The following is a 10,300-nucleotide window of genomic DNA, read 5'->3' as shown; positions in this document are numbered from 1 at the left end:
CTAGAACAAATATTTCAAAATTTATATGAAACCAAAAACATCCCAAGTAGCTTCAGCAATCTTGAGAGAATATAATAAAGTTGGAGGAATCATAATACCTGATACAAAAGTATACTACAAGGCCACTGTAATCAGAATACTCTAGTACTGGCATAAAAACAGACACATAGATTAGTGGAATAGAAGAAGGAGCAAAGAAATAAACCCATGTCTCTATAGCCAATTAATATTTGACAAGGGGAGCATGAGCATACAATGGATTCAAAGTAGCCTCTTCAATAAATGGTGTTTGGAAAACTGGGCTGGTACATGCAAAAATAAAGTGAAACTTGACCACCAAATTGCACCATACACAAAAATAAACTCAAAATGAATAAAGTACTTAATTGTAAATTGTGACACTATAAAAATCCCACAGGAATAACAGAAGCAGTAAAATTTCAGATATCCCATGCAGCACATTTTTGCTGATATATTTCTGAAAGCAAGGGAAATAGTGAAAAATAAACAAATGGGACTACATTAAATTAAAAACTTCTGCATGGCTAATGAAACCATTATCAAAATGAAAAGGTAACTGACGATATGGGAGAATGTATTTGTCCATGATACCTTGGATAAGGGTTTCATTCCCAGCATATAGAAAGAACTCATATGACTCAATACAAGAAGTCAAACAATCCAATTAAAAAAAATGAGCAAAGGACTTGAATAGACACTTCTCCAGTGAGGGCATACTAATCACCTATAGACATGAAAGGATGCTGAATATCATTAGCCAAATGAGAAATACAAATTCAAACTACAATGAGATATCATCTCACACCAGTCAGAATAGCTATCATTAATAAATGGACGAACAACAAGCACTGGTGAGAATGTGGAGAAATGGGAACCTTAGTGTACTGTTGGTGAAAATGCAGACTGGTGAAACTACTGTGAAAACAGTATGGAATTTCCACAAAAAAACTAAAAATTGAACTGTCTTTTGACCCAGTGATTCCACTGTTGGAACTATACCCTAAGAATCCCTAAACACCAATTCAAAAGAAATTATGCACCCCTGTGTTCACAGCAGTGCTATTTACAATAGCCAAATGCTAGAAATAGTCTAAGTGCCCATCAGTAAATGAATGGATCAAAAAACTATGGTACATTTACACAATGGAATTCTATGCAGCAGAAAGAAAGAAGAAGCTCCTACCCTTTGTGACAGCATGGATTAAACTGGAAAACATTATGATAAGCAAAATAAGCCACATGGTAAAAGACAAATACCATATGATCTCACCTTTAACAGGAACTTAATCAAAAAAGCAAACAAACAAGCAAAATATAACCAAAGACAATGAAATTTGGAACAGGCTGATAGTGACCAGAAGGGAGGGGGGAGGGAATTTGAGGGCAAAAGGGTGAAGGTTTTGCAAGAACAAGTATAAAGGACGCATGGAAGCATGGGGGCGGTGCAAATGGGTTGGGGTGGGGGAAAAGGCAGAAAACTGTACTTGAACAACAACTAAAATAAATAAATAAATTATTTTAATAAACTGTAGTACATTTACACAGTGGAATACTACACAGCAGAAAGAAAGAGGGAACTCCAACCTTTTGTGATAGCATGGATAGAACTGGAGAATTTCACACTAAGTGAAATAAGCCAGGTGGTGAAAAACAAATACCATATGATTTCATCTATAAGAGGAACCTAATGAACAAAATAAACTTATAAGCAAAATAAAATTAGAGGCATTGAAACAGTGATCAGAAGGGAGCAGGAAAGAGGATAAGGGTGGAAAGAATGGGAAGGGACTAGCCAAAGAACATGTATGTATGACCCATGGAAATGAACAATATGGTTTATATTAACTGTGGGAGTGGGGTGTAGGCTAGGCAGAAGAAGACAAAGGAGAAAAAGTGAGGACCAGTGTCATAGAATAACAATAAAATATTTAAAAAACAAATATCATAACTTTACACAATGAAATACTACTTGGTGGTATAAAAGAAGAAAGTTTTCATTTTGCAATAGTATGGCTTGACGTGGAGAACATTACACTAAGTGAAATAAGCCAGTCAGAAAAAGACAAACAGCATATGATTTCACCCATATGTGAAATCTAATGAATAAACTAAACTAAGAAGGAAAATGAGGACAGACTCATAGATGGAGAGCATAATAAAAGCTATGGGAGTGGTTAGGGGTGGAGGATTGGGCAAAAAAGAAAAGGACTCATGGTCATGGGCAACAGAGTGATGATTTCTGGTAGGAAGAGTGGATAAGGGGACTAAATAGTAATGGAAAGGAAATGCAATAAATGTTAAATTAAAATAAATGAGAATATAAAATTAATTTTTAAAATCTTCAAAAAAAGAAAGAATAATTTATAGGGAAACAACAGGAAAATAGTAAAGTGGATTAAGCTGAGAATGAAATTCAAGATTTGGACCATAAGGAAGAAAAAACAACCAAAGTACAAGAAGATAAAGAGTCCAAAAAAATGAGGAGCGGAGGGAAGATGGCAGCGGAGTAGGACAAAGGATTTCGCTTCTCTCCACGCACCGGAGAAGGACCTGGCTGATCTGCGGAGGAGCGCAGCAGATGTCCAACGGGGACCCAGCATATAAGAAGGCAGGACTCCAGAGAGTGTAGCGGACACTGAATGACCAGAGGTTGAGGAGAGGAGACCACCGAGGATTGACAAGGTACAAGAGAGCAGCGCAGAGGCGGTGGCAGGCCCTCTGCCAGGCCGCGCCAGGGCCCTGGCCGGCCACCCCAGTCTCTGAGAGCCGAGGGTGGGCAACACCGACTCTGGGAGAGAACTGGTCACTGGCGCCCCCACCCCCATCTGGCAGGGCACAGATTGGAAACCACCATAAGAGATCAGTCTGCCAGTAGTGGCAGAGAGAGGAGTGAGCATTCGGAAGCAAACCAGGGAGCTCTGATAACCCGTGGAGACAGGTTGTTGGCTTAGGAGAACTGAGAGTTGTCCAAGCATTCCCTGCTTCATGGGGCCTGTGCCAACTCTCGAACAGTCTCAGGGAGTCTCGGGCTGCTGGCAGGACCTCTAGAAGTGACTCAGTTGTGAGCTCCATCCCTACTCACCCGGCACAGACCAGCTCCATCCCTGCTCAGCCAGCACAGACTGGGAGGCACCGGGAGTCAAGCCGTGGCCTTCTGCTTGGGTGGCTGCTGCTCGCCCATGCCTCCCGGCCCTCGCGGGGCCAGCGCTGGCCCTTGGCCTGAACAACCGCCGATCGCCTGTGATTTCCCGGCAGTCTGGGGTCTGTGCCGGCTCTTGGCTTGGGGAATTGAGAGTTGCCCCAGCGATCCCTGTGGCTCGGGACCTGCACCATCTCTCAAACAGTCTCAGGGAGTCTCGGGCTGCTGGCTGGGCCCCTGGAAGAGAGCCAGTCACCAGCTCCATCCCTACTCAGCCGGTGCAGACAGGGAAACACAGGGAGTCAGGCTGTGGCTGTTGGTTTGGGAGAATTGTGAGTTGCCCTGTGCGTTCAGCCACAACACAGGGAAAGGTCCGCACCGAAGCCTACGAGGGCAGGAAAGCCTGGCAGGGAGCGCGCGCTAGACCAGGGCTGGAAAGCCTGGGAGAAAATCCGCTCTCAGTAGGGTGCGGGAGAGCGGTGAAAGTCTGGATCTTGGGGGGGTTACTGGCGAGACCAGTTGAGCTTACCAATATGCGAGAAAAGCCACACTAACAGCCCCTCAGGCTGCTGCAGCTAATGAGACAAGAAGAAAAGGTTTGACTAGCTGGAAACCAACCAGAGGATTAGTGGAAGCAGAGAACACCAAGATACCTACAGGAGACTGCACCACTGAATTTCACAGGTGTCCTACCGCAGAAGTTCACACCATAAACTCAGGGTACCAGAACAGATCGATTTAAGAAGCTGAAACCAACAAGAAGAGCATCACAAACAATGGGAAGACAAAGAAACGATCCCCAAATGAAAGAAAAGGAGTAAGTCTCAGAAAGAATGTTAGATGAAAGAGAGGCAAGCCAACTATCAGATATTGAATTCAAACCACTGGTTACCAGGAAATTCAAAGAGCTTACAACAAGCTACCAGAAACTACAGGGGAGCTACAGTGAACTCTCCGCAAACTATACCAACATGAAAAAGGAAATAGAAACCATCAGCAAAGGCCAAGAGGAAATGGAAAATACAATTTCTGAACTGAAGAACACAGTAGAAGGTATGAATAGTAGGATTCATGAGGCAGAACACCGCATACGTGAGCTTGAAGACAGGGTGGAAAGAATCTCCCAGACGGACGAGGTAATGGAAAAGAGAATCAGAAAAAATGAGGAGAGTCTAAGAGAAAAGCAAGACAATATGAAACGTAATATCCAAATGATGGGAATACCAGAAGGAGAAGAAGAAGAACAAGGGATAGAAAACCTACTTGAAAGAGTAATAATGGAAAATTTTCCTAAGTTGAGGAGAGAGAAAGTCACACGAACCCAGGAATCTCAGAGAGTCCCAGGCAGGTGGAACCAAAAGAGGCCTACTGCAAGACATATCATCATTAAAATGGCAAAACTCCAAGACAAAGAGAGAATCCTAAAGGCAGCAAGGGAGAAAAAGGAAGAAACATACAAGGGGGTCCTAATAAGGTTGGCTACTGACTTCTCAACAGAAATATTCCAAGCAAGAAGAGAATGGCAGGAAATATTCCAAGTAATGTGAAACAGAGGCCTACAACCAAGGCTACTTTATCCAGCAAGGCTCTCAATCAAGATAGAAGGCCAAATAAAGTGCTTCCAAAACAAAAGAAGTCTAAATGAATACGCCTCCACAAAACCAGCTCTACAAGAATTACTAAAAGGACTGCTTTAAGGAAAGGAAGGAAAAGAGTTACACAGAGAGGAACACAGGTACTCAAATGGCAATGAATAAGTACTTTTCACTAGTAACCTTAAACGTAAATGGACTAAACCCACCAATTAAAAGGCATAGAATAGCTGAATGGTTAAGAGAGCATGACCCACACATATGCTGCCTACAAGAGACCCACTTCAGATCAAAAGACCACCACAGACTAAAAGTGAAAGGATGGAAACACATTTTCCAAGCAATTGGACAAGAAAAAAAAGCCGGGGTAGCAATTCTCGTATCAGACAAAATAGACTTCAAGAAAAGGGCCATAAAGAGAGACCCAGAAGGTCACTTCATATTACTCAAGGGAAGAATCCACCAGGAAGACATCAACATCGGAAATATATATGCACCCGAATCAGGAGCACCAAAATATATAAAGAAAATCCTAGAGGACCTCAAGAAAGTTATTGAGAGCAACACAATTACAGTAGGAGATTTTAACACCCCACTGTCAAAAATGGACAGATCTTCCAAACAAAATATCAACAAAGATATAGCACCATTAAACGACACTCTAGGAGAAATGGACCTAATTGATATATACAGAGCCCTCCATCCCAAAGAAGCTAAATACACATTCTTTTCAAGTGCACACGGAACATTTTCAAAGAAAGACCACATGATAGTACACAAATCAAGTCTCAACAACTTCAGGAAAATAGAAATCATACCAAGCATCTTCTCTGATCACAAGGGACTGAAATTGGAAACCAACCCCACAGGAAAAAACTCAAAACACCGCAAAGCATGGAGACTGAATGATATGCTATTAAACAACAAATGGGTCAAGATTGAAATTAGGAAAGAAATAAGAAAAGGTTCTGGAAGCAGATGAAAATGAACTGAAAACAACCCAAAACTTATGGGACACGGCCAAGGAGTCCTGAGAGGGGAGTTCATAGCAATACAGGCTCACATAAAGCATATAGAAACATTTCAATCAAACAACCTAACGCGATGCCTCGAAGAACTCCAGGAACAACAACAAAGACAGCCCAGAGCAAGTAGAAGGAAGGAAATAACCAAGATTAGAGCAGAACTAAATGACATAGAGACTAAAAGCACAATTCCAAGGATCAATGAATCTCGGAGCTGTTTTTTTGAAAAGATAAACAAAATAGACAAACCTTTAAGTAGGCTCATCAAGAAAAGAAGAGAGAGGACCCAAATAAATACAATCAGAAATGAAAGAGGAGAGATTACAACTGATACCACAGAAATAGAAGAGATTGTAAGAAATTACTATGCAGAGCTATATGCCAAAAAAAAATTGAAAATGTAGGTGAAATGGACACATTTCTAGAAAAATATAATCTTCCAAAACTCAATGAAAAAGAAGCAGAAAACCTGAATAGGTCAATAACAGATGAAATTGAAGCAATAATAAAAAAACTCCCATCACACAAAAGCCCTGGACCAGATGGTTTCACAGGAGAATTCTACAAAGCTTTGAAGGAAGAGCTAACACCTATTCTTCACAGATTATTCCAAAAAATCCAAAAGGAAGGAAAACTCCCCAACTCTTTTTATGAATCCAGCATCATCCTAATTCCAAAGCCAGATAGAAACAAAACAAAGAAAGAAAACTTCAGGCCAATATCGCTGATGAAAATAAATGCTAAAATCCTCAATAAAATATTGGCAAATCGCATCCAACAATAAATCAAAAAGATCATACACCACGACCAAGTGGGATTCATCCCAGGGATGCAAGGATGGTTCAATATTTGTAAATCAGTAAATGTAATAAACCACATAAACAAAAGCAAACACAAAAACTACATGACTTTATCAATAGATGGAGAAAAAGCTTTTGATAAGGTACAACACCCATTTATGATAAAGGTACTCAGACAAATGGGAATAGAGGGAGCATTCCTCAATATAATAAAGGTCATATATGAAAGACTTACAGCCAACATCATAGTCAATGGGCAAAAACGAAAAGCTTTCCCACTAAGATCAGGAACAAGACAAGTTTGCCCACTATAACCACTTCTATTCAATATAGTATTAGAAGTTCTAGCCACAGTGATCAGAGAAGAAAAGTAAATAAAAAGCATCCAAATCGGAAAGGAGGAAACAAAACTGGCATTGTTTACAGATGACATGATAATGTATATGGAGAAGCCTATAGCCTCTACCAAAAAACTGCTCGAACTAATAAATTAATTTGGCAAAACAGCAGGTGACAAAGTCGATATCCAGAAATCAAAGGCGTTTTTGTATACCAACAATGAAACTGAAGAAGCAGAAATCAGGAAAATAAACCCATTCGATATAGCAAAAAGAAAAATAAAATATCTGGGAATAAACCTAACCAAGGAGGTAAAAACCTGTATACAGAAAACTACACAACACTGAAGAAACAAATCAGGGAATACACAAATAAATGGAAACAAATACCATGCTCATGCATTGGAAGAATTAACATCATCAAAATGTCCATACTACCCAAAGCAATTTACAGATTCAATGCAATACCTATTAAAGTTCCATTGGAATACTTCACAGACATAGAAGAAACACTTCAAAAATTTATATGTAACCATAAAAGACCCGGAATATCAGCTGCAATTTTGAGAAAGAAGAACAAAGTAGGAGGGATCACAATACCTGATATCAAACTGTATTACAAGGCCACTGTAATCAAAACAGCGTGGTACTGGCATAAAAACAGGCACAGAGACCAATGGAACAGAATAGAGAACCGAGACATAACCCCAAATCTCTATAGTCAATTAACATTTGACAAAGGGAGCAATAACATAAAATGGAGTAAAGATAGCCTCTTCAACAAATGGTTTTGGGAGAATTGGACAGCTACATGCAAAAAAATGAAACTCGAGCACCAACTTACACCCTACACCAAAATTAATTCAAGGTGGATAAAAGACTTAAATATAAGCTCTGAAACCATTAGAGCCATAGAGGAGAACATTGGCAGGAAAATCTCAGATATTCCAGGCAGCAGGATTTTTATTGACACGTCCCCCCGAGCAAGGGACGTAAAGGAAAGAATACACAAATGGGATCTCATCAAAATTAAAAGCTTCTGCATGGCCAAGGAAAACAGTATCAAGATAAAAAGAGAAGCAACTGTTTGGGAAAACATATTCGCCAATCACACCTCGGACAAAAGTTTAATCTCCAAAATATACAAAGAACTCACTCGACTCCACTCAAAGAAGACGAGCAACCCAATTAAAAAATGTGTAAAGGACTTGAACAGACATTTCTCCAAGGAGGACATACAGAGGATCCAGAGACACATGAAAAGATGCTCAATATCACTAGCTATCAGAGAGATGCAAATCAAAACCACAATGAGATACCACTTAACACCAGTCAGAATGGCTATCATGAACAAAGAAACAAACAACAAGTGTTGGAGAGGTTGTGGGGAAAAGGGGACCCTAGTTCACTGTTGGTGGGATTGCAGACTGGTACAACCACTATGGAAAACAGTATGGAATTTTCTAAGAAAACTAAAAATGGACCTGCCTTTTGACCCAGCAATTCCACTGCTAGGAGTATATCCTAAGAACCCTGAAACACCAATCCAAAAGAACCTATTCTCCCAGATGTTCATAGCAGCACAATTTACATTAGCCAAGAGTTGGAAGCAACCTAGATGCCCATTGGTCAATGACTGGATCAAAAAGCTATGGTACATTTACACAATGGAATTCTATGCTGCAGAAAGGAAGAAGGAACTACTACCCTTTGCAACATCATGGATGGAACTGGGAAGCCTTATGCTGAGTGAAATAAGCCAGGCAGTGAAAGACAAATACCATATGATATCACCTTTAACAGGATTCTAAACAACAAACAAACAAGCAAACAAAATGTAACCAAAGGCACTGTAATACAGAAGGTGCTGACAGGGTCCAGAGGGGAGAGGGGAGAAAATTACAGGGGAAAAGGGGAAGGACTCACATGAACAAGTATAAAGGACGCATGGAAAATAACAAAGGTCGGGGGCAGATTTGGGAGGGAGGTGGGGAGCACTGCGGGGGCAGGGCTGGGAATACAGGAAAGAAAACTGTACTTGAACAAGAGTTAAATAAAAATTTTAAGAAAAGAAAAAAAATGAGGGTATTGTAAGCAGCCTCTGGGACAACTTCAAATTTACCAACATTCACATCATAAGGGTACCTTAAGGAGAAGAAAAAGAGAAAGAAATTGGAAACGTATTTGAAAAAATAATGAAAGGAAACTTTCCTAATTTGCTAAAGGAAGTAGACATGCAATTCCAGGAAGCACAGAGAGTCCCAAAGAATACAGATACAAAGAATCCCACTCCAAGATACATCATAAGTAAAATACCCAAGGTTAAAGATAACGAGAGTCTTAAAAGCAGCAAGAGGGAAAAAAAACACAATAGTTATCAACAGGGGAGTTCCCATAAGACTGTCAGCTGGTTTCTCAAAAGAAAGTTTGCAGGCTAGAAGGGACTGACAAGAAATATTCAAAGGGATGAAAATAAGGACCTACAACCTAGATTACTCTATTCAGCAAAGCTATCATTTAGAATTGAATACAGATAAAGTGCTTCCCAGACAAGGTAAAGCTAAAGGAGTTCATTATCACAAAGCAACTATTATATGAAATTTTAAAGGGACTTATTTAAGAAAAAGAAGATGAAAACTATAAACATTAAAATGGCTATACATTCACAGATATCAATAATTGAATCTAAAAAACACATTAAGCAAAGAAGCAGAACAGAAACAGAATTATAGATACGGAGACTATTTGGAGGGTTATCAGTGGGAAGTGGGGAGAAGGGCAATGGGGGAAAAAGTGCAGGGATTAAGAAGTACAAATTGGTAGGTACAGAACAGACAGGGGGATGTTAAGAACAGTACAGGAAATGGAGTAGCCAAAGAACTTATATGCACGACCTGTGTAAATGAACTCAGGGTGGGGGATTGCCAGAGGGAATGGTAGGTACCAGGTGGAGGGAGCAAAGGGGGAAAGATTAGGACTACTGTAATAGCATAATTAATATAATATATTAAAAATAAAAAAATACTGGTGGTTGTGGCTCCTGATTTTGATGGTATTAATACTTACCACATAATGCTAATTAGATTTCCTAATTGATCTATCACTTATCTAATTTTAATTATGAAAACATGGTTGTGAGGAAAATGTTAGCACTGAATAAAAAATGGTTCATAAACTGGTACTTGGGAATTGTTGTTAAGTAGACTTTATAAACTCTTACATATATAATGTGCTATATTTTCTGATTTCACAGCATTAAAAGGTATAAGTTTTCATCCTGTCTTGTGTGGCTCAGTGGATTAAGTACTGGCCTGTGAACTATTGCCAGTTTGGCTCCGAGTTGGGGCACGTGCTTGGGTTGTGGTCCAAGTCACCAGTTGGGGGT

This window comes from Sturnira hondurensis, unplaced genomic scaffold, assembly GCF_014824575.4.
Source record: "Sturnira hondurensis isolate 20B ecotype Veracruz unplaced genomic scaffold, ASM1482457v3 Scaffold0011472, whole genome shotgun sequence".
In the NCBI taxonomy this organism is placed as follows: Eukaryota; Metazoa; Chordata; class Mammalia; order Chiroptera; family Phyllostomidae; genus Sturnira; species Sturnira hondurensis.
The sequence above is the reverse complement of the archived record's forward strand: the minus strand, read 5'-3'. Positions refer to the sequence as shown.